At 38.7% G+C, this 26,099-nt stretch overlaps 1 protein-coding gene across 1 annotated transcript in view; it reads left to right on the forward strand.

Moving 5' to 3' along the window:
* The window catches only part of CDK17 (cyclin dependent kinase 17), a 97,856-nt gene continuing 71,757 nt past the window's right edge, over positions 1 to 26,099 (forward strand). The window contains exon 1 of the mRNA XM_021092731.2: positions 1 to 584. The gene's annotated coding sequence lies outside the window, so the exon portion shown is untranslated. The remainder of the gene's footprint in view (positions 585 to 26,099) is intronic.

A 26,099-nucleotide genomic window follows, 5' to 3' on the forward strand; every position in this document is an offset into this window, starting at 1 on the left:
GGAGGTGGGGGAAGCTCCCGCGGCCGGTCGCCTTTCTCTGCCGCTGCTGGTTGGATCGTTTCAATAAAAGTCTTTTTTCTTGTTCGCTCGCTCTCCCCCCGGGGGACAGGCGGAGGCGTCAATCCGCAGCCGCCGAGTGAGAAAGCGACGCACACGCAGCGAGCGAGAGCGGCCGCCCGCCGTCTCCTCAGCTCCTCACGGTCCGGCCCCGGGGAAGAAGGAGCCCGCGTCCGGCCGGGCAGCCTCAGCCGGGCGTCGGCGCTTCCCAGGCCGCCTGGCTCCGGCTGCGCTCCTCCGCGGGGATTAGTGGGCGGCCCGCGCGGCCCGGCGGCTCGGGAGCCATGTTGTCCGGGGGGCTTGGCAACGCGTGAGGGACCCGCGGCCCCTCCTGGAGGCTCCGGACCCTCGGCTTGAGCTGGAAGGCGGCGGCTGCTGCGGAGGCCTGCGCCTCGGAGGCGCCTCGGGTCTGCCGGCCGCTGGGACCCGGACCTGCATCCGGTCGCCGCGGGTGTCGGCCGAGCTGCTTTCCGCCTGCACCCCGCCTCGCCTCGCCTGGTCTCAGGACGCGGCCCCCGCACTTGCTGGTGAGTTGGCGGCCGGCGGTGGCGCGGGGCTTTCCCCCCTGACCCGCCGACCTGGGGCTGAGAGGGGCCGGAGCGTGCCCGAGACCCGGGCCTGGGCCGGCGGCTGGTGGGGACGCGGGGGGCTCAGGCCCCGCGGGGAAGTTGAGAGAGGTGGGTGGGTCGCAGGGGGGTGGCTTGTGCCTGTCGCCCCTCGCCCGGGCGTTTCCGGCCGTGGGGTGAGGTGTGGGTGTCTGACTCTCGGGCTCCTCTGCGGGAGGCGCCTCCGGCCGCCGCCGCCGCCTCCGCCTCCGGTGCTTGCTGGCGCTTCGGTCTCCGGGGGAGGCCGGTCTCCCCGCGAGGCCCTGGAAGGGAAGAGGCAGAAAGTCCCCCGCGGCATAAAGGTCCCCTCGGCGGGGGTGGAGCTGCGGGAACGGGAGGCTCAGCCCCGAGGGGCAGGAAGGGGCTCAGGTCCGCGGGAGGTGGGCGAGGCGGCGGCGGCGGCGGCGGCCGCGTTTCCAGCTCCTTGGAGACGCCGGGGGTGTGCGCGGGTGGGGAGCGAGGGGAGGAGGAGCCCTCGCGTGGGGAGCGGGCCGAGACAAAGATCCGCGCAGCCTCCCGCTGGCGGGTCACACCCCTGAGCGCCGGTCAAGAGCAGAGGCGGAGGGGATGTCGGAAACCCCCAGAACCGACGGGGAGGGGCAGGTGGGGGGCTGCCAAGTATTGTCATCTCCGCCGCAGTTGCTTGTCTCAGGGTTTTTGTGCGGGATGATTTTGCTCCCCGACTCGGCTGGATAGCTCCACACTCTCTCCCGCGCATCACCCCCTCCCTGCCACATTGAGTCGCCAGTGGTTTTCCCCTCGTTCTCCCCCTACTTCTCACCCACTCCTTTTCGAGTAAGCAGTCTTTTGCCTTCAGCTTGGGGAACGTTTGCTAATGACAGGATGCCTGAGCTTGTTCTGACCCTGAACTGCCTTGAACTCCTCTCTCTTCCTCCCACCCTTTCCTTTCTGGGATCTTATAATGTCACATGGCCATTAACAATTAGCTTTTCTTCTGCGAAAATGGCAAAAGCGTTTAGCTCAAATGCATGGCGCTCCTCCTTTTTATTAATGTGTCCACCAAAGACACGTCGTTAGTCACGGATTATCACCTCTTATTAGCCAAATGATTTTTTTAGATACAGAAGTGGCAACTTTTGTTTTGAGTTTTGGCTCTTCCTAGGGTCAGCAGTGTGTGTATCCCTGGCAGCCGCTAGACCTGTCATTTATCAGGAAATGCTTGACTTAGATAATTCTTTCCTCAAACTTTGGTGATTATTTCTTGAGTTTTTGTTGAAGGATTTCTTTTAAAAGGCACTTGTGTAAGAAGGTCAAAGTAACAAATCTGAGTCACTGTATTTTAGACTTATTTTATCTTTGGACAGAAGAAAATGAATGGGATTTTAAGATTTTGATGCCTTGCAAGGAGAGCCTTCCTTGAAATTAGAAATAAAGTTCAACCCAATTTTAAGAAAAAAAATTTTGCTACCATTAATATTATTGGTTTGGTTTTGTTCTTTTATGAGATTAAGTAGTTGATTTATTTATTAAATGATGCTTTACTGATGAAGTCGTTTCCGTCTTTGTATTCCTAACTTCTGCATACTTCCAAAAACAGTGGGCTGGAACAAAAGAAAAAACTGTGGCTATTTTTAAGGAATATTCTTTTTTATATGAAAGAGATTACTGGAATGTAAAACTGGTAACCTTTTATCTGGTAAACTATCTCCTAGGCCAGAAACCCTAATGGTTTGAATGCTAGGCTTCAAAGGAAATAGGTTAGTATTTGAATTTAAGCTGTTTTCAAATTACTCTGCAAATATAATTCATTGATTTTTTTAACAGTGTAAATAAAAACATTGAATGGAAAGAAATGTAAAACCTGTTTGATGTAGGGATGTTACCATTTATCAGTGGTATTTTGAGAATAGTCCTGTCTTGCTGCATGTTGCCATTTAAATGTTGACACTGTAAAAATTGTAAAAGGGATTTCAGTTTAGGAACTAGTCTCTGAATTGAGGGACTTCCTTCCCCCTCCCTCACCACTTAACAGCTATTTTTTTAACCTCTGCAAAATTAATAGGTTATGTCATTAATATTTTATATAACATTTATCAAAAGGCCATATTGAGGATACACCGATTTTTTTCTTATGTAAATTTTTTTTCTTAGGATTTTTTTTTCTTATGTCTAGTTAGATACTTGAAGTTTTATTCTCACCAGAAGGGAATCTACCAAAAAATTATCAGAGATTTCTGAGTGGTAGGATTTATGGATGAATAAAAATACATTTCTGTATTTCTCAAATTTTCACATTACTTTTACAATCAGTAAAAGAGTATATGAAGAATTAAAGTCTTGTTAATATCCTAATTTGCCTGTTACTGAAAGATGCTGTAAAATGTGTGATTTATTCTTATCCTTGGATTCAGGCCCCAAGAGTCACTTTTGGTGTTAGATATTTGAAATAGTGTAGTCTGCCAAATGTACTCTGATTACCTAAAGGAAAAAAGAGAGATACAGCAAACAAAGATGAAATTAAAATAGTTGATTTAATGTATAGTATCGATCCAATTAGTAGCTTTATACACCAGTAATCTTGCTCTAATAAGTGCAATTGGTTTTAGAAAAAAATGGAAAAATTTTATTTGCTTCGTAGCGCAGAATGGCCGTGTATATATTAAGTTTTCAGATACTAGTTTAGTCCTGTGATTATGGTGGAAAGAGATGACATATAAAATAATTTGCTCTGTCAAAGCTTTTGTTTTTTCTCTTATTTTCAGCAATATTTTTCTATTTTTCCATTATTAATGAGATAGTACTAATTAAACTGCAAGTATTTTATTGCGAACAATGGAACTATAATGGCTGCTGAGGGAGATGTTCAGAAGTGAAGCTGATGATGTTCCTTAATAGTAAAAAATATTATCTATGAACTCAAAATTTTTGCTCTGTTGTTTTCTTTGTTAGTGTTTTAATAGTACTGAATATCTATAAGACGGTACACTTTGAATCTTTATTACTGTTCTTTAGTCCTAATAAAAATTACAGCATGTCATAGCATTCTTTTCTATAGCTTTTATACTTCTATGATGCGTAATTACATTGAATATACATTTCTACATATGCTGTATTGTAGAAAAAAGACATTGTATGTTAAATACAGCTTATGAAAATATTCTCTAGAGTATTTTGTCTATTTTAAAAGTTGCCTCCTTTCATACATGTGAAGGAAAGTCTTTTGAGTTCTTCGAATTTTGAATGTGTAATTTTGCTTAAACTTTTTTAAATGGAAAAGTTATTTAAAATGCATTTTGTAAACTGATTATAGCATTTTGCATTTGAAATGATGAACAGGTTTATGGCATTTTAAAATGTGTTTTTACCTCACAGTATTTGTGAGGTAAAAACCTGCCTTCAATAGAAAACCTAGTTAAACCTAGTAGCTTTCAACCTACAGTATTGCCAGGTTTAAAGAGGGGGAGAGCACCTATTACAGTGGCTTTTTTTTTTTTTTTTTTAATTTCTTTGAGAAATTTACAATAAGCCAGGAATTCTTATAGTCATTAGTGAATTCTTTGTCATTATTTTTGTTCGAGGTTTTTTAGTTGGTGGTTACTTTGATATCTTCAAATATTGACATGAAAAGAGGAGTTGCCAAGGACTAGAAAGATGTATTGAGCATATTTGAGCATAGCTTACTTTTTCTAGCCTGTTTTCTTCTCTCTGTTGGCTGACTTGGAAAATCAGTGGACCTCTAGCAGTAGATCTAATAGATGAGGTGCCTGCTGTAAGTAGTGTTGGTGTGGTCTACAGTAACATATGGCATTGAATACTGTATTTAAGGAGGTAGGTTTACAGATCCATGGCATGTTGGGAAAAGCAAAGACGTTCTTGCTCCCGAAAGTCTTCTTTCTAAAATTATTTTTTGACATAAGCTTTGGAAAGAAATTAATCTTACTTAATGACCTCTTTCACTAGATACTGTGCCACCGATACTTTGTTAAATCCTCAAAATAAGCCCATTATAAAGGTATTGTGCCTTTTTTTCACATGAGGAAATTGAGGCCTTATGTTAATTGTCTCTAGGGTTCTCTGTAGTGAAGCTGAGATTCCAGTTTAGGCATTCAGACCGCTATGTTACACCGCCTCCATGGGGATGTGATGTTAAAAAATCAGTGTTAAGTGTCTGCTGTAGAGAGATCTAAAAGATGGTGTATTAAAAAGCTCATCAAAATTACATTTAAATTCTAATTAGTTTTCCTATGTAAAAAAACTGAACTCTACAAAATGTATAACGTAGAATATATAGCTCAAAATGAATTGAAAGTGCTAGAAAGACAATTGAAATATTTGTAGTTTCATTTTTATTTTTAAAATTTTTATTGACATATAGTTGATTTACAGTGTTGTTTAATTTCTCCTGTACAGCAAAGTGATTCAGTTATACATATACATACATTCTTTTTAAACTATTCTTTTCTGTTATGGTTTATTATAGGATATTGAATATAGTTCCCTGTGCTGTACAGGAAGATCTTGTTGTTTATTCCATATGTAATAGCTTGCATCTGCTAATAACCCCAACCTCCCACAACATAGATTTATTTTTAATCATGAATTTATCAGAGTTCTTTGGCCTAAAGTAAAATAAATATGGATGCTGAAAAGCAAACAAAAAAAAATTATTTTCATCCTTGTGATACAAGCATATTTATTTTCATGTTTACTTTTATGTTTAGTTACTTTGATTTTTTGTGTGTTAAAATTAGTTTGCATTATTTGAGCACATGCCATAACAGAGAAGACAGCCCAATATACCATGTAGATTGCTTCAATAATGGGTGAAAAATTTGCCATAGGAAGATAAATTTTATATCTGTATGTATACAGATATAGTTACCTTTTCATTTGTTAATATATGTTTTAATTATTCTATAAAATAAACTTTTTTGAAGTATAATATACTTCCAGGTTTTAGTATTTTAATTATTGATTTGTACCGCTATTTCTGGTGAGAAGGATCTTTTCATTGATTAAAAAAAAATTTTTTTATTATAGTTGATTTACTTTTCATTGATTTTTGAAGTAAGTTTTGGATTCCTTAAACAGACTTTGGTCCTTCGAACCCATCTTATTGAATTATTTTTAAGAAATGATCCTTTATCTCTGGCTTTATTATGCTTAATAAATTTGATTTTTCAATTACTTCAGAGATTAATCAATAAGTTCTTTTAAAGCATTTGTTATGTCAACATTGTATCAGTCGTTATACATGTTATAAAATATACCTTAATGTGGCAGTATTGTAATATATGAAATAATAGCAACATTGGTTGTCTGGAATATTCTGTCCTAGGCCCTCTTCTCTTGTTTTACCTGTTCCCTGTGCATTCTTATCCCTATTTAGTGCTTTGTTCCAAATAATCACTGAAGTGCTGATAATCTCCATGTCTTTTATTTCTAATCCAGACCCTTTTTTCCGAGTTCTCTTCTAGCTCTCTCTGACATTATTGCCTCGTAGTGCTTTCTTTCCAGAACTGAACTCTTATTATCCCCTACCTCCATTCCCAGCCACAGTGAATGTACCACCATCAGCCAGGTCACTTAAGCCAAAACCTTTGGCAGCTTCTTTTGTTTTTCTATTAGGTCTCCCTCCCCCAGTCCAGTCAGTCACACCATATCTTATCAATTTTATTTTCTAAATATCTTTTAGATTTGTCTTTTTATGTTACCACTTTCATATGTCAGGATTTTGGAATGCCTCATCTGAATTACTACTTTCAATTTTGCACTATTTTAATCTAACGATTATTCATTCTATTGGGGCATTTAGTCCCTTTACATTGAAGGTCATTATTGATATATGTGTTCTCGTTGCCATTTGATGAGCTGTTTTGGATTTGTTTTTGTTGGTCTTTTTTCCTCCCTTCTTCTCTTGTTCTCTCCTCTTATGGTTTGATGACTGTCTTTAGTGTTGTATTTGAGTTGGTTTTCCTTCTTTATGTGTGTATCAATTGTCAATTTTTGGTTTGCAGTTACCCTGAAGTTTTGATATAGGAGTCTCTCTCTCTATATATATGAGGTTGTTTTAAGTTGTTGGTCTCTTAATTGCAAGTGCACCTCCAGTGTCCTGCATTTGTAACCTCCTTTTCTCAGAATGTCTGATTTGGGTAGCATATTTGTATGTGGATGATTTCTTACCTTTACTATATGTATGCCTTTACTGGTGAGCCTGTCCTTTGTAATGTTTGTGTTTGTAGTTGTGGCCTTTTCTTTTCTACCTAGAGAAGTTCCCTTAGTATTTGCCACAGAGCTGATTGAATGGTGCTGAATTCTCTTAGCTTTTGCTTGTCTGTAAAGCTTTTGATTTCTCCTTCAAATCTGAATGAGAGCCTTGCTGGGTGGAGTAATCTTGGTTGGAGGTTTTTTCCTTTCATCCCTTTAAGTGTATTGTGCCACTCCCTTCTGGCCTGCAGAGTTTCTGCTGAAGAATCTGCTGATGACCTTATTGGGGTTCCCTTGTATGTTATTTGTTTCTTTTCCCTAGTTGTCTTCAATATTTTCTCTGTCTTTAATTTTGGTCACTTTAATTAATATATGTCTCGGGGTATTCCTGCTTCGATTTATTTTATATGGTACTCGTTGTGCTTTCTGGATTTGAGTGAGTGATTCCTTTCCCATGTTAGGGAAGTTTTGAGCTATTATTTCTTTCTTTCTTTTTTTTTTTTTTTTTTGTCTTTTTTTTTTTTTTTTTTTTTGTCTTTGTTGTTGTTGTTGTTGTTGCTATTTCTTGGGCCGCTCCCGCGGCATATGGAGGTTCCCAGGCTAGGGGTTGAATCAGAGCTGTAGCCACCAGCCTACGCCAGAGCCACAGCAACGCAGGATCCGAGCCGCGTCTGCAACCTACACCACAGCTCACGGCAACGCTGGGTTGTTAACCCACTGAGCAAGGGCAGGGACCAAACCTGCAACCTCATGGTTCCTAGTCGGATTCGTTAACCACTGCGCCACGACGGGAACTCCTATTATTTCTTCGAGTATTTTTTCTGTCCCCCCCCTTCTCTTTCTGGCATCCCTATAATACGGATGTTCATGTGTTTAACATTGTCCCAGTGTTCTCTGAGACTGTCTTCATTTCTTTTTAGTCTTTTTTCTCTTTTCTATTTCAGGTCAGTGATTTCTACTAGTCTGTCCTTCACCTGGCTTATCCATTCTTCTGCCTCCTGTATTTGTTGTTGGTTACTTCTAAAGATTTTTTCACTTCAGTTACTGTATTTTACATCTTTCCTTGCTTAATCCTTAAATCTTAAATCTTAAATTTCTTCAACTCGGTGTTTGCTGTAAATTATCATTCTTTGCCTCCAGTTTATTTCCAGTGTTTTACATCATCTTCATCATCATCAGTTTATAGTCTTTCTTCGAGGCTGATAATCTCAAGATCAGTTAGCTTTTTTTTTGGAGTTTTTACTTGCTCCCTTATTTAAGTTATAGTTCTCTGACTTTCATTTTTATAGGTTTTTGGTGTGGTCTCCTTTTTGCAGACAGAATTGTAGCCTCTCTTGCTCTTGACGTCTGCCCCCTCTTGTAGCTGAAGTAGGTACAGGGACTTGCTGTAGGCTTCCTGATAGGAGGGTCTGGTGCCCTCTGGTGGGTGAGGCTTTGTCTCTGGGTGAGATTAGAGCCAGTTGTGTGGCTGAGGGTTGTTTAGGTAGCCTCTTTTCTGATGGGTGGGGCTGTGATCCCACCTGGAGTATTGTTTGGCCTGGGGTTTCTCCGTGCTGATTGGTGCGGCCAGATTTTCCCAACATGGCCACCTCTGGCGGAACACAGGCTGATGATTACTCCAGAGACTTTTGCCACAGTGTCCTTCTCCCAACACGAGCCATAATCACCCTCTGTTTTCCCAGGAGATCTCCAAGACCTGCAGTCAGGTCCAACTCAGATACCTTTGGCATCTCTGATTTGCCCTGGGACACAGTGCACATGAAATCCTGTGTGTGCCTTTCAAGAATGGGGTCTTTGTTTCTCCCTGTCCCGTGGAGCTCCTGTGCACAAGCCCCACTGGCCTTCAATGCCAGATGCTCTGGGGGCTCTTTCTCCCAATGACAGATTCCCAGGCTTGGGAACCTGACATGGGGCTCAGAACTCTCACTCCTGTAAGTCAGTCTCTGTGATACAGTTACTTTCTGCTCTTGTGGGCTGCCCACTCGGCGGGTATGGGGTTGCTTATATTGTGAAATTGCCCCTCCTCCCATATTGATGTGTCCTCTTCTTTGTCTTCTGGAGTAGGATATCTTTTTGAAAGTTCCAGTCCTGTTGGTTGAAGGTTGTTTGGCATTTGGTTGTGATTTTGTTGTGTTTATGAGTGAGGTTGAGTTCCAGTCCTTCTGTTCTGCCATCTTAATCCCTTCTCCCAAATGGCATTATTTTGTTCTTTTTTATGGCTGAGTAGTGTTCCATTGTGTATATACCACATTTTCTTTTCTTTTCTTTTTTTTTTTTTTTTTTTGTCTTTTTGTCGTTTCTTGGGCCACTCCTGCGGCGTATGGAGGTTCCCAGGCTAGGAGTCGAATCGGAGCTGTAGCCACCGGCCTACGCCAGAGCCACAGCAAAGCAGGATCCGAGCCACGTCTGCAACCTACACCACAGCTCATGGCAATGCTGGATCCTTAACCCACTGAGCAAGGGCAGGGACCAAACCTGCAACCTCATGGTTCCTAGTCGGATTCGTTAACCACTGCGCCATGAGGGGAACTCCCAATACCACATTTTCTTAATCCATTCATTTGTTGATGGACATTTAGGTTATTTCCATGTCTTGACTATTGTGAATAGTCCTGCATTGAGCATAGCGGTGCATGTATCTTTTTCAATAAAAGTTTGGTCTGGATATATGCCCAGGAGTGGGATTGCTGGATCATGTCATAGTTCTATATTTAGTTTTCCGTGGTACATCCATGTTGCTTTCCCTAGTGGTTGTACGAGATTCTTAAATTCATGTAAAAAAGTCTTCTGTCCAATTATTTTATTTACTTATCCCTTTAGTGAATGTTTTTCTCTTGCTTTTTTTTGTCTTGCTTTTTTTAGTTTGTTTTGTTAAAAGGTAAACTGAGGTATGTTGAAATTTTTTTTTCAACTTTATTTATTTATTTATTTATTTGCTTTTTAGGGCTGCACCCATCGCATATGGAGGTTCCCAGGCTAGGATTCTCATCAAAGCTACAGCTGCTGGCCTATACCACAGCCACAGCAACGCAGGATCCAAGGAGCGTCTGCAATTTCACCACAGCTCATGGCAATGCCGGATCCTTAACCCACTGAGTGAGGCCAGGGATCAAACCTGCAGCCTCATGGTTCTAGTCGGATTCGTTTCTGCTGTGCCATGACAGGAACTCCTTTTCAACTTTATTTGGGCATACAGTGATTTCAGATCAGGCACTGCCAAGTGAAGGTGGTCAGGAGTATTCTACCAACAAGGACTAGGGTGTAGATATTTATAGAGAAGACATGAAACAAAGCAAGGAAATGATTTGATTTGCTATAGTTTACATTAGCTTATTAGAAAAGCCTAATTGATTGTTTGTGGACTGGTTGTTCCTAGGTTTCATTTTCTCAGATTCATTTTCTTAGGTTTTGGGTTGCTTACATAGGCTACCAAGGTATTAGAGCTACCTCAGTCTAATGCTTTCATGTTTAATTATTTTAGTTTCTTATCAGTGTCTTAATGTTTTCTCTCTTTATGATCTGTTACTATATTTTGAAAATTATGTCTTAAATATAAGAATATAAAATGATGTAGAAAATAGGCCATAAGCTTATTCTCTGACAGTGGTTATCATCTTTAGATTATCTATTTTTTTTTTCTTTCTTTCTTTCTTTCATTCATTCTTTTCTTCTTTCTTTTGCTGTAGCTGCGGCCTATAGAAGTTCCCAAGCTAGGGATCAAATTGGAAAATCAGCTGCCGGCCTACGCCACAGCAATGCCAGGTACCAGTTTCGTCTGCCATCTGCACTGCAGCTCAAAGCAACGCCAGATCCTTAACCCATGGAGCAAGGCCAGGGTTTGAACCTGCATCCTCACGGATACTAGTTGAGTTTGTTTCTGCCGAGCCACAATGGAAATTCCACTCTCTTTTTTCATGTACAGAGTTAAATATTTTTAAAGACCTTTTTATAATGTAACATAAGTTTTCAACAGTAATAATCATTCTTATGGCTGTAATTTTCAGTGGTTTCATTGGTCCATCAAAGGAAGTATAGACATTTCATAGTGGTTGATAATTACTAAGTTATCGTTTTTTACTTTTCACTCTTTTAAATAGTGTAGGGACATACTCTAGCATATAACACACCATTCCCATTTTACATTTCCATAGGGTGGGTAGTTATACAGAAGTGGAATTCCCCAATCAGAGCCTATAAATCTTTTGTATCAGTGCCACTAGTAATGTACCACATCTGTTTTTAGTGATACTAATATTTAAAATGTTGGTTGCTTTTTTTTGTGTGTGTGTGTCTTTTTTTGCCTTTTCTAGGGCCGCTCCTGCGGCATATGGAGGTCCCCAGGCTAAGGGTCTAATTGGAACTGTAGCCACCGGCCTATGCCAGAGCCACAGCAACTTGGGATCTGGGACGAGTCTGCAACATACACCACAGCTCACAGCAAGGCCAGGGATCAGACCTGTAACCTCATTGTTCCTCGGATTCGTTAACCACTGTGCCATGACGGGAACTCCGAAAATCTTTGTTTTTGATAATTTATACAAAGATATTGTATTTGAATTTCATTGATTGCTAGTGTGTTGGTTTTTTTTTTTTTTTTTCTTCCCTCTGTATTGTCTCCTCATATTGCTGAGTAGGAAACTGTTAGCATTCCCTAAATCCTTACAGCTTTGTTTTTCATTATTTTGTGATATTTTCTTTGTTTTATATCAAATTGCTGTATATAAGGTTTTTTTTTTTAATCAGAGATGATTCATTTTGGTTATCTAGTCTTATACTAATTCCAGCTAGTTTAATTATCACTGCTTTATAATATATCTTATTACTTTGTTTTGGCAAGACACTGAAATTTTCTTCTAATAATTTTGACATTATATTTGTATTTTTATTCTACTTTTGTAAATGACAGGCAAAAAAAAAATATAGGTGTCTCCATTTTTTTCCTTCAAAATTGGTATCTCTACTGTAAAATTTTAACCCTAAGTGTGTGCCTTTGCAGATGATTTTGTAGTGCTTTAGACTTTACCCGTGTACTAATAACGTGGGTGATCATACAATAGTATTCATTTGATAGTAATTCAGGTACGTGCTGAGGATAGGCTAAGTTTAGCAGCTTTAGTACATTTCAGTACTTCCATTTGACTAAAGCTTACAGTGAATTTTTGAATGTTATTGTCCCTAAGGGAGAGCTACCTTGTCTCATAGTACTTAGTCTTCAGAAAAGTTGTCTCCCCTCCCTACTCTTTCTTACCATTTGAACTCTTCAAAATCCTTCTAATTTTGTAGGCATTTTAAATTCTTTGTGAACAGTTAAACTTTTTTTTTTTTTTTGAGTAAGTAATGTGTTTATAAACTCAAAAGTATGTAGAGAGAGACAGAAGTTTTATTTCCTTTTTTGCATTCTCCTTCCTGTTTTTCCTTTCACACCTTTTTATAGGTAAACATTTCTTTTAGTATACTGCTTATCCTTCTAGTATTTTCTTTTTGCAAATGTAAATAAATGTATGTTTTATTTTGGAGGTTTTTCCATATCTAGATAAAGATCTTCCCTTCTTTTAAATTGTTGTAGTAATTCTGTGGCTATATGATCACTCAAGCCTGTGTGGGTCCTTGAGTTGTTTCCTATTCTTTTGCTATTACTTTGCCAAACGAATGACATACATATAACATTTTACACTTGCATAAGCAAGTATGTGATTCACATTCTAAGAACAAGGATCTCTAGGTCAAATGATAAATGTGTGTTTATGCACACACTTGTCTTTCCTTGCTTTGTCAGCTGAAAAGACCTGGAAGAAATGACACCCAGTAGCAGTGAGCACTCATGGTGTCCAGGTGTTGGTTTCTAACGCCATTCTCTGGTAAAAGCAACCAGGGCTTCTTGGAAGAATGCTCATTCCAGGACTGGGGTAGGAAATAAATCTACAAGGTGAACTTGGAACAGCTTATAATACTGGAAAGTAAGGAAGTACTCAAACAAAAACAGTGAACAAGATATGTAAACAGGACACAAGAGCCGGCTGAAAAAGCACTCAGTGGTTAATATTAGCATAATTTGAGAACCAAAATAAAATAGCATTATAATTCAAATATAAAATAATATCCATGAATCCATATTAATATCGATAAATACATTGGAGGGAATAGACAAATCTCCTTTGCAGAATTCCAAATAATTTATATAGTCATTCAGCCCACAAGGGAGTATAACATAACTCCCTACTTGAGTGGAAAAATGGGAAAAGGATAACTGGACATAGTAGAAATCTGACAAACACTGTTTCAGCCTGTGACCAAGTTTTGCTGTAAATATTATAAGCAAATGCTCTAAATATATAATATTAATACTATGGACTAAATGTTTGTATCCCCTCAAAATTCATATGTTGAAACCTAATCCCCAATGTAATGGTATTTGGAGGTGGGGCCTTTGGGAGGTGCTTGTGCCATGAGGGTGAGCCCTCATGAATGGAGTGACTACCCTTGTGATAGGCCTCAGAGAGCTCCCTCACCCCTTCTGCTGTGTGAGGACATAGTGAGAAGATGGCAGTCTGTGAACTAAATGGGCTCTCACCAAATACTGAATCTGCAGTGGCCTTGATCTTGGACTTCCGAGCCTTCAGAACTGTGAGAAATAAATTTCTGTTGTTTGTAAGTCACCTGGTCTATGGTATTTTGTTACAGCTGCCTAAATAGACTGAGAGGATGAACTTCAGCAGTCATAAATTATCTTGATGATGTGATGAGAATAGCATTTCACCTCCATGATCTTTCTTCCGCCAAATTATAATTCCAGGCTAATCGTGAGAAAAACATGAGACAAATATTAATTGAGGGATATTCTACAAAATACCTGAACAGTACTCTTCAAAACTGTCAAGGTCATCTAAAACAGGGAAAGTCGGAGAAACTGTCACACAGCCCAGAGCCCGAGAAGATATGATGATTATGCTATAATATTGTATACTGCATGGGATCCTGAAGTAGAAAGAGGATATTACGTAAAAACTAATGGCATCTAAATAAAGAATGGATTTTAGTTAATTATAATGTATCTGTTTTGGCTTATTAATTGTGACAAATGTATCATACTAAGATATTAATAGCAGAAGCAAGCTGTATGGTGTCGGGGAACTCTGTACTATCATTGAAATTTTTCTGTAAATCTAAAACTAGTATAGAACATTTATTTAAAACAAAAGATAGGTGCTTCTGTAATTCTGTTAATATAGACACATTGCCAGTTTTTACTACTACCTGAATGTATGAGAGGCTTGTTTTCCTATAACCTCATCAGTTGAATGTGTTGTGAGATTTTTGGAATTTTGTCAAATAGATGAGAACTGTTGTAACTGAACTATTGTGTTTCTCATTATGAATGATATTGAATATTTTTTCATATCTTTAACGGTCATTTTACTTACTTTTTTTGGTAAACTCTCATGTTCTTTATGTTTCTACTTGGTTGTTGGTCTTGATTTCAGGAGTACTGTATAGGGAGTTTAGCTCTTAATTTGTGAAATGGGTTGCAAATATATGTTTAAATTCTTTTCACACAAATTTTCTTTTTTATATGGTGATAGAATTTTTCTTTTATGTCTCTGAATCTTGAAATACAGTTGGAAAGGTCTTGATCAATTTTCCAAAATCATGAAGGAATTCATCCATATTTTCTTCCAGTACTTGTGGTTTCCTTTTTTACACTTCAGTCTTAAAATTTGAATTCTTCAGTTCTTCCCAGTTATTGAGGCATTTTAAATGCTTAACCTTTTCTTTCAGATTACTATTGTGTGAGCTTGTTATAGGTGCTTTAATGATTTATAGTAAAAGAAATGCTTATGAATTTGAAAGTACGAATATGAAAATGAAAAGAAATACAGATAGGAAGTCTCAACTTTCTAGAAAATGTATTAAGCATTTCATTGTGTCTTAATTCTAAATCATGATCAAAAGAAATTTTATAGTAATGACTCCAAAGTTTCTTTTCATTATTACATAATAGTATATATAACAGTATTTTTTTTCTTCTGGAATATTAGGGTTGTGAATTATTCATATATTCAGTTTTATCCTCATCCTGTTTCTTTTATGATTTCCTTCTTAGGTTATTAAACCTTCTTGTGATTTATCTCCCACCTTATGCAGAACTCCTCACTGGTTTTATGGCCCTTGTGATATTAGTTATCTCTTTATTTGATATTATTTAAACATTTAATTAGTAGGCCGATTAGCTGTTTTAACTCATTGAGAAACTGGAACCAATAGTGTTAGCAGATGTTGCCTAACATAAGATGCTGATTTCTTACAACCTTTTAAAAAGGTTTTCATGTTTTCCTCACACTGCTTGTGATGACACTGGTATCGCTGAACTGAATCTTTTTTTTTTTTCTTTTTTTTAGGGCCACACCTGCATCATATGGAAGTTCCCAGGCTAGGGGGTCAATTTGGAGCTGCAGCTGCCAGCATATGCTACAGCCATAGCAATGCCCAGATCCAAGCTGCATCTGTGACCTACACCACAGCTCACAGCAAAACAAGATCCTTAACCCACTGAGCAAGTCCAGGAATCGAACCTGTGTTCTCATGGATACTAGTCTGCTTCATTACAACTGAGCTACAGTGGAACTCCTGCTGAACTGAATTTTAACAGACATTTGAGAAACTATCTGGTAGGGCTGTAGAATGTTAGCTTCTAGAAAATACTACCCAAGATAACCTGGTGAGTTTGTTGCTTATGGTAGTACAGGGGAACAACACCTTTCCTGAGTTGGTAGGGTCTGCTAGGGGAAGATAGGTGTGTGTATGGGTGAAAAGAATAGCAAAGTTAGGAGGGAGAGCAAGACTGGGATATTTATTGAGGATTTGGAATCTTTAATGAGGGTATTTCTTTCTCTTTTTTTGCCAATTGATTTTTTAAATTATAGTTGACTTACAATGTTGTCAGTTTTTGCTGTATAGAAAAGTGATCCACGGAGTTCCCATTGTGGCACAGGGGTAATGAACCCGACTAGTATCCATGAGGATGCGGGTTCATCCTTGGCCTTGCTCCAATGGATTAAGGATTTGGCGTTGCAGTGAGTTGTGTAGTTGCAGACACAGTTTGGATCCCCTAGCCTGGGAACTTCCATGTACTGCAGGTTCGGCCCTAAAAAAAAAGACAAAAAAAAGTGAGCCAGTCATATATATTATATATATATACACACACACACTATATATATATAATGTATACTTTTTCTTATATTATCTTCCATTATGTTTTATTTTAAGAGATTGGATATGGTTCCCTGTGCTATGCAGTAGGATCTCATTGTTTATCTATTCTAAAGGCAATAGTTTGCATCTCCTAACCTACTCCCTCCATCCTATTCCCTCCCCTTCTCCCTTGGCAGCCACAGGTCTGTTCTCCATGTCTGTGAGTCTGTTTCTGTTCTGTAGATAGGTTCATTTGTGCCATATTTTAGATTCTACATATAAGTGATATCATACGATATTTGTCTTACCTGACTTAATTCACTAAGCATACATGTTGCTGCAGATGGCATTATTTCATTCCTTTTTTATGGTTAAGTAGTATGTGTACCATATCTTCTTAATCCATTTATCTGTTGGTGGACATTTAGGTTATTTCCCTGTCTTGGCTATTGTGAATGAAGCTGCTTATACAGGTACATGTATCTTTTTGTATTGTAGCTTTGTTCAGATATATTCCTGGGACTGGGATTGCTGGATCACATGGCAGTTCTATACTTAGTTTTCTGAGGAACCTCCATACTTGTTTTCCATAGTGGTTGTACCAATTTACATTGCCATCAACAGTGTAGGAAGGTCCCCTTTTCTCTACACCCTCTCCAGCATTTGTCTTTTGTAGACTTATTAATGATAGCCTTTTTTGCTGTTGTTCCCACACCTGCTGTATAAGGAAGTTCCCAGGCTACAGGTAGAATCAGCCACAGCTGGTGGCCTACACCCACAGCCATAGCAACGTTGAATCAAAGTCGTGTCTGCCACCTACACCACGGCTCACGGCAACGCCAGATCCCCAACCTACTGAGCAAGGCCAGGGATCGAACCCTCATCCTCATGGTTACTAGTCAGGTTTGCTTCCACTGTGCCACAAGGGGAACTTCAGTGATAGCCATTCTGACTGGTGTGAGGTGATAGGTAGTTTTGATTTGTAACACAGGTATTTCAATGCAGGAGCTTGATTAGAATTAGTAGGGATCATGATGTGATAGTTTGGGATTGAAAGAATAGCAAAGCAAGGGTTTTGAGAGTTTTTTTCAGTCTTGGAAAGTGAACAGTCATTTGCTCTTATTTACTGAAAAGTTGAAAAGTCTGATGTTGGTTTATATGGAGTTTGGGGGAAGTTCCTGGAATGAACAATGAAGTTATTTGCAATTCTTATCTGCCTGAGCAAGAGTTTCCTGGAATAGTGAAGTCATGCTGCTGAAGACAACTCAATAGTGATGTCGGTGTAGACTGTAAACTCTGGGTGCAGATGGTTTCAGTTCTCAGTGTCCATTCAGAGCCACAATAAGCTTGAAAATGTATTTACAAGAACACATTCTCTTGGTGAGGGGGTTTCACATTGAATTTTTTCTCCTGAGGAATGAAGCCTAACTTTGACAATTAAGGTATATGAAACACCAAAGTAGGCAGGTGGGTATATGAATCCTAAGCTTAGAAAAGAGAGACAATGATCAGAGATGGAAATTTGGGAGTTATTGTTTAGCTCGATTCTGTGTGCCCAGGCAGGTTTGCCTAAGGAGGAGGCATAGTGAGAAGAAAAATATATATGTTTGTTTGTTTTTGTCTTTTTGCCTTTTCTAGGGCCACTTCCCGTGGCATATGGAGATTCCCAGGCTAGGGGTCTAATCGGAGCTGTAGCCACCAGCCTACGCCAGAGGAATGCAGCAACGCAGGATCCGAGCCGTGTCTGCAACCTGCACCACACCTCGCAGCAAGGCCAGGGATCAGACCTGCAACCTCATGGTTTCTCGTCGGATTCGTTAACCACTGCACCACGACGGGAACTCTGAGAAGAAAAATATTTGGGCTTAAGAGTTCTAATGCTTAATGGCTCTACTGGGGATGAGGGAGTGGGGTGGGGTGGATAAAGGTGGGGAGAATACACTCCTCCTACAGAGGAGTGGCCAGGGAGGTAGAAAGAAAACCAGGATATTGTTACGTGATCTCTGGAGACGTGGTTGTAAAGTAGGGGGGGTCACTACACAAAAGCCTTTCATGCCTAGTTGGAGAAAGACTTATTGGTCCCACTGATGAATTTTCACTCACCAGTTCTGTGCATGTACCAAACATAGTCTGTTCACAGAACTATTCATTCTGTCTTGATATTCTTAACTTAAAAATTGCCTAGTGGGAAATTGTTTGCTGGGTAGTTATTTAAAATTATAAATACTTTCTTATGGGAGTTCCCTTTGTGGCTCAGTGGTTAACGAACCCAACTAGGATCCATGAGGATGCGGGTTCAATCCCTGGCCTCACTCAGTGGATTAAGGATCTGATGTTGCCATGAGCTGTGGTGTAGGTAGCATTGCTGTGGCTGTAGTGCACAACCCCTAGCCAAGGAACTTCCATATGCTACAGGTGTGGCCCTGAAAAAAAATTTTTTTTTTTTCTTAGAAGTAGTTTTACCATCTTGCTCCCACATTACTCCATAAAAGGTATTTAATCTCTCATTTTGACTGTGATTGAGGAAAAGAGGTCATTGGTATGTAGCCTGAAATTTTATATATGTGTATATTTGATGTATAATTTGGGAGTGTAAGTGGAGGGAGTTACCTTTGTGGAATGTCTTCTATGTGCTAAGCACAATATATACATTATCAAATTTGTCTCATTTTTGAGGTAGTTGTTAATTCCCTTTATAGAGGAAACTGATAAATTTATTTGATACTCAAGTAGCATAACAGTATCTTGTTTGTCAGTATTTCTGGTTAATTTCAGTTATTACTGTTTTAAAATATTTTTCTGTATCTTCATAGGTAACATTTTTTTTTTTTCCTTTTTTGGCCGCTTTATGGCATTTGGAGTTCCCAGGCCACGGATCAGATCTGAGTTGCAGTTGTGACCTAAGCTGCAGCAACACCTGATCCCTAACCCACTGTGCTGGGCCAGGGATCAAACTTGCTGATCCTGTTCCACCACAGCAGGAACTCCTGGTCACTTTTTTTTAAAGGTACATTTTGCCCTCTTTTTTTCTTCAGTTGTGTTCATTTAATTTAGTGCTTTACTTTTCTTATTTCTAGTGTGCAAAGATTTCAAGCAAGTAGAATTAGTAAAATAGAAAATGCTAGAGATAAAAATGAAAACTTTTGGAAAATACCAGATTTGTAGCTATGGAGTTTAGTCAGGTACAGGTTTTCTTAATCTTCTGATTAAGAAGCCTGGCCTCTACTGTAGATCATGTAAAGTAAATTAAGTATGCTCGTTAATTGGCTTGTTGTTATACCCACTCCTTGAGATTGCTATTCATTCCACTTAGCATGTGATGTGGTAGAGGATTAAGTTTTTATTTATTTATTTTTCTCCTCAGAAATCACATGAGGGCTTTTCTGAAGGTGATGATAGTTTGGGAATTTTGCAAGCAACTCATACATGATTTAGCCTCAGGAAGACCCCTTTTAGGGATATTTCCAACATCTCCTGAACTAACTGACCACTTTATGAGAGTGTTTTGTTTTTCCCTTTAATACGCCTTCCTCTCCCAGAGAAAAACTTTACCAGAAATTTGAAGAGTGCTGGCATTTTTAATGTTGAAAATCTTCCAATGTTACTGAGGAAAGTTGGCCATCATCCAGTAGAATTTGTCTTATGAAAGCTTTAATAAAGTGTTAGGTTTTTTTTTAAATGTGATAAATTATTATTTTATCACAACTTACAGAATGACGAAATAGCACATTCAGTTATCTAGTTCATATGTTTATTGGAGAGAAAGGCTAGAATGTTGAAAGTTGCCTACATACTTTCTTTTTTTTAACATCAAAAACAAATTCATATTTACCTTGTGCCAAGTATGCTAAGAAGATTCTCAGTGAAACCTGCCTGGATATTTAGAAAGTAGGAGATTTTGTGCAGTTTGTACTTTGAAGACATTTAAAGACAATGCATAATTTTTTATTTGGTAGTTAAAAAATATGTTTTTGAAGGGAATTGATGTTTCATTCTTTTTTTTTTTTTTTTTGGTTTTTAGGTCTGTGCCCTCTGCGTATGGAAGTTCTCAGGCCAGGAGTCAATCAGAGCTACAGCTGCCGGCGTACACCACAGCCACAGCAACTTGACCTATACCACAGCTCACAGCAACGCCAGATCCTTAATCCACTGAATGAGGCCAGGGATCGAACCCGAATCCTCATGGATCCTAGTTGGGTTTGCTAACCGCTGAGCCATGATGGGAACTCCTGAAGTTTCATTCTTATAGTAGTGTAGTAGCTATAGAATGTGATCTTTTATTTACTTATTTAAAAAATTTTTTTGGCCTCACCCATGGCATGTAAAAGTTCCTGGGCCAGAGATCCAACTTTGGATGCTGAGTTAGGAACTCCAAGAATGTGACCTTTTAAATATCTAAATGTATATTTTACACAGTTCTTTTGTGCTTTTAAAATTTCTTACTGCTTGAATTAGGAAGTGGTTGAGAGTGAATGATTAGCTGAGCCCTACAGGATGTCTTTATATTAGTGAGGTCATCAGGTGTCACTATGTGGTGAATTCTGACCTTTTCAGTTTTGTGTGTTGACATTCCTGTTCAGTTTATTTTGAGGTGATAAGGTACTGTAGAATCTTTTATGTGATTTAGGTATAAATTATAGTGTTAATTTAGAAATGTACAATGAAGTAATCTGGCCTGAAATAATGATTTTTTTTTTTTTTTTTGGATGTGAGTGATGTGATGAAGGTAGGGGGGACGCAAAGTTTTTTTTTTAAATGTTTTGGCCCTTAGGGAGTTTGTAATATGGTAAAACTGAGGAACTTTCCGTTTATATAGCCCCCTAGTCCTGGTGAGGAAATTAGTTTAGAAGACCAGATTTTAGGTTTGTGAATTCGTTGAGAATAGCTTTTTATTAGACTAGTGGCTTTTGAACCTTTTCTGTCTCTGGACCAAAAAAATTCTTTAATGTTTACGTTAGTTTGAACATTAATTCACTTAAAAATCATAAGCATTACAAATTAACAAATATTTTAAAATGAAAGATAATTTTTTTCAAAAAGTATGGTGAGATTAGTATCGTTTTAAGTATTTGCAAAGCTCTTTAATGTCTGTCTTGATAGAAGACAGCTGGATTCTCACATCTGCTCTTGCATTTCAGTCTTGCAATATTCTATGAAATGCAGTCTGGAAAACTGAGAAAAAAGTAAGAAAGGCAAATAATTTTTTAGTATTATAAAAATAGTTTCCACCTTAGGACCCCCAAGATTACGCACACCACACCTCTGCTGTAGAACAAAATAAATTGGATCCTAATCCTGTCCTCAATCTTTCTCTCTCAATTGGATATTCTTAGGGGCAGTTTCTATTTAGCCTTAATAACTCAGTGGATTCCATTTCTTGAATCTACTCCTGTCGTCTTCTATGAATAGCCTAGGAGCCATAGGCTTTGATTCTTGGGGTTTCTTTTCTCTTTTGGAAATGGCAAAGCTTGCTAACTGTATGATCTCAGGCAGTTCATTAACATTTTTGAGTCTGCTTTTTCATTTGTAAAAATGGGCAGAGCAATATGTACCAACTCATAAGGCTTTCATGGAAATCAAATTAGATAGTTGAAATTATATGATTAGTGTTAATAGAGCTTAGCAAAAAATGCTACCTGAGATCTCGTTTATAAGTTCCTCTAGAGAGTGACTTTATTTTTTTATTTTTTAGGGCCACACTTGGTGGCATATGGCAGTTTCCAGGCTAGGGGTTGAATCAGAGATGCAACTGCCAGCCTATGCCATAGCCACAGCTTCCGCAGGATCTGAGCTGTGTCTGTGACCTATACCACAGCTCACGGCAACACCAGATCCTTAACCCACTGAGCAAGGCCAGGGATCGAACCCACGTCCTCATGGATACTAGTTGGTTCGTTACCACTGAACCACAGTGGAAACTCCCTATAGGGTGACCTTTTGAAAAATTGCTGTTCTTTCTGTTTTGTTCAACTCTTCTCAAGACCGTCTTAGAACTAGGTCCTATACAAGAAAATAGGATTTAAAAACAGACAGCAAAACATCCTTCTTTCTCTGAAGGTGTTCTTAATCTTGTGCTTAAACTAGTTAAAACAAACAGGAAAATGATATATGAACGAAGTATATGAAAATTATGAGAGCGTAGTATAGGGAATACTCAATTCTGTCTACGTAGAAGTAGAATAAGGAAAGGAGAAAGGATTAGTACGTTCCTTATTTCTGCAACACTGATTTTTATATCTCCTAGAAGACAGACAAACTATTAAGCACCTAGCTAACTCATATTTATTGAATGAAGCAATGTTTTAAACCCTATTCTGGGTGATACTAGCTAAGAGCATGGAGTAGATAGGGTTTACACTACTTGGGTTCCAAACGGCTCTTCTGCTTACTAGCTGTGACTTTGTGTGAGTTTTTAACTCTTTGGTGACTGAGTTTCTTTAGATATGTGAAATGGAGATAATTTAAATAATACTATGGGGTTACTATGATAGTTAAAAAGAGTTAATGTAAATAAATTACTAGAACCGGTTGGCACATAATATTATTAACTGTATTTCCTATTACATAAAATTGGGAAAAGACATCATTTCCTTCATAATAATATTAACTTCTAGTAGTGTCACAGAGGTCTTATATTTTAAAATTTCTGAAAAGGTATGTGAAATGTGAAGGGTTTTATCTTTTTTTTCATTCCCTTGTTATTTAAAGCACATTTTATTTTATTTAAAAAATTTTTTTTGGTCTTTTGTCCCCTTAGGGCTACACCCGTGACATATGGAAGTTCCCAGGCTAGGGGTCCAGTTGGAACTGTTGCTGCCGGCCTATGCCAGAGCCACAGCAATGCCAGATCTGAGCCGCATATGCGACCTCCACCACAGCTCACCACAACGCTGATCCTTAACCCAGTGAGTGAGGCCAGGGATTGAACCCGAAACCTTATGGTTCCTAGTCAGATTTGTCTCCACTGCGCCATGACAGGAACTCCTAAAGCACATTTTAAATCACATCAACTTGCACAAGAGTAGAAGATTGATAGAAGACCAGATTTTTTAACAATTAAAAATGTGTTTTACCTAAATTCACATTAATGATTTTAAGTACTTTTTTTCCGTTGAAATTATTGTAGATGCCTTCTTACATGATGCTGCTAGAGAAACTAATGGTAGGGAAGTACCTAAACTTAAATCTCACTTATTGAGAAAAAAAAAAATGTTCATTGATATATCGCTTAGCTACTAGTCATTTTTTGTGCATTTCTAATATTTTTTGAAGGATATCGTTGCCCTTTTATAGGGACATAAACTTATACCTGGTTAACTTTACAAACAAAATTGCTCATAATTTTGATGTTGCAGCTGATTTATTTGAACCAATTCTTCAGCTTGTTCTTGGTAACTTAAATTTTGAATCAAAACCAGTGTCAGGTTGAATAATAAGCTATAACAGTTGCATTCTAGGGCAGTGATTATTGAGAGGTAGGTCTTTTGAACAATCAGTGAAAATCATTATTAAGTTTATTTACTTCTGATTGTAGAAAGAATAGGAAAAGATTAGAAAACTTTCTCTGCCCTTTCGTATTACAGAGGCTATCAGAGAGCTAGTAACCATAGTGAAATATGTACACAGAAGATAATACACGTAAGGAAAAACTTAATTGGTGTCATATGCTTAAAACAAGAGACCTGTGCTGCCACTTGTTAATTCCCAGTTAAAAAAATAAATTTTGACTGTCAGAAAAAAAGTCTTGTTTTCTCCTTTGTAAAAAAGAAGCCATATTTTTGGAAGCAGTTGGAACACAAAGGAGAGTCAATTTTGGACTCCTTGAGAAGCATTTTAATGCTGTAGGCACTTAAAAAAAAGATCTATTACATCGAATATGCTCAGTCTCAGTCACTGTAATTAAATGTGACTCCCCCCACCCCAGTATTTGAAAAAAGGTTATTAGAGTAAAACACATTCTGGAGTTCAGTAATAATGAATTCTTGTCCATTTTACTGTCTCTTACTACTCATGAGTTCTGGAGAACCTTGATGAGTGCCCTTAGGTTTTCTTTCCTGTTGATCGTTTGCACACCTAATGACTTGGATTTTAATCATATTTTCAGCTTGCTGTTTTGGAAGCAGTTATGTAAATGAACACATACTCAAGTGCCTAGGAGCTCACTCTAAACCTTGTATGAAAGCATGATAAAAACAAATTGATTTTGAAGCATAAAGCCCAGTTCTCTAATATTTATTTTTTATTTCTATATAAAATATCAGATCTTAGCTTAGACTCACATATTTCAAAGAGTATTTGTTTTAAGAGTGAAATAAGGAAAAGTGGAGTTCCTGTCGTGGCGCAGCGGTTAACGAATCCGACTAGGAACCATGAGGTTGCGGGTTCGGTCCCTGCCCTTGCTCAGTGGGTTAACGATCCGGCGTTGCCGTGAGCTGTGGTGTAGGTCGAAGACGCGGCTCGGATCCCGAGTTGCTGTGGCTCTGGAGTAGGCCGGTGGCTACAGCTCCGATTCAACCCCTAGCCTGGGAACCTCCATATGCCGCGGGAGCGGCCCAAGAAATAGCAACAACAACAACAAAAGACAAAAAGACCAAAAAAAAAAAAAAAAAAAGAAATAAGGAAAAGTTTCTCAGAATTTATTCTTCTCTAAAAGAGAGATGGGGAGTTCCCATTGTGGCTTAGCAGTTAATGAACCTGACTAGCATCCATAGGGATGTAGCTTCGATCTCTGGCTTCGCCCAGTGGGTTAAGGATCCTGTGTTGCCATGAGCCATGGTGTATGTAGGTCGCAGATGTGGTTCATATCCTGAGTGGCTGTGGCTGTGGTGCAGGCTGGCAGCTATAGCTCCGATTTGACTCCTAGCCTGGGAACCGCCATATGCCACAGGTGCAGCCCTAGAAAGTGCAAAAAAAAAAAAAAAAAAAAGGCAGAGTGAGAGGGCCAGATAAGATTGTGTAATAAATTTTCTGTTTAACTATAATACTGAGTGTGGGTCTTTTCTCTGGTTAAATTATTTTCCAGTTTAAAAGTGTTATTTAAAATTGCATAGAAATTTTATTACAGTTTGTCAGCACTTCCATTTAGAAGTTTCAAATCATCCACTTATACTGCAGTTAAATTTTTCATGTCTAAAGTATCTTGTATTGCATGTCTACTTGCAGAGACCTTTCGTGTACAGCATTGAAGAAGGCTAGCGAGGGTATAGTCGAAACTCTGACTGATGTGTGGCCTTCATTCCCCTCTGTAAGACTACTGATTGATGGTCATGGCATGTTTAGTGCTAACTAATAACTAGTAGGCTTTTGTTCAGTTGACCTTACATTCTTTTCCTACCAGTTCTGTGCCAGGTTTACTTGTTACTGTAATTACGTAATTTAATGATATTACCTAAACCAATAAAAATATCAATGTATAAGGAGAGTTATTTCTGTGAAAACTTTGGAAAGATTTGATAAAGTCAGGTTGCTTAAAAAAAAATCTGTGGCGTTAGATGTAAGGAAGACAACGAAAAGCCTGGGAAGATCACTCACATCTCTTGGAGTTTGGCATTGTTTGCTTTACAGCTGTTTTCAACTTTTCCCTTCACTTTAAAAAAAAAAAACTTTTTAATTTCATTTTTGGCCACACCCATGGCATGTGAAAGTTCCTAGGCCAGGGATCAAACCTGTTACAGCAGCAACCCAAGCTGCTGCAGTGACAGTGTCAGATCCTTATCCCACTGTGCCACAAGGAAACTTCCTGCCTTTGCTTTTAGAGAAATCGACTAGAAATTGTAGAGTCTGAATTGGCATGTGGGTTTATGTAAGAAATTCCTATCATTGCCTTTGTTTTACTACAAAAGATTGGTGAGTACGTGTGAATGTTTTAAGTTAAAATGTTTAAGGTACAGACATGTAATTTCCCCCTGTCTTGTGATTCTCTGAATTTACTGTCTTGATTGGTGGACTGGTCCTGAGTTAGTTGGTTCACCAATTCTCATTTTTAGTTTTACATCATTCTATCTCAGACATTTTTCATGAACTCTAATTTGAAAGTGAGCAGGATTGGAGCATTTTTTTTCAAACTATAACATGGATTTT

This window comes from Sus scrofa, chromosome 5 (assembly GCF_054392235.1).
Source record: "Sus scrofa isolate SSC_HxYL_T2T_F1_AM1 chromosome 5, Sscrofa_HxYL_maternal_Yorkshire_Landrace_v2.0, whole genome shotgun sequence".
Classification (NCBI taxonomy): domain Eukaryota; kingdom Metazoa; phylum Chordata; class Mammalia; order Artiodactyla; family Suidae; genus Sus; species Sus scrofa.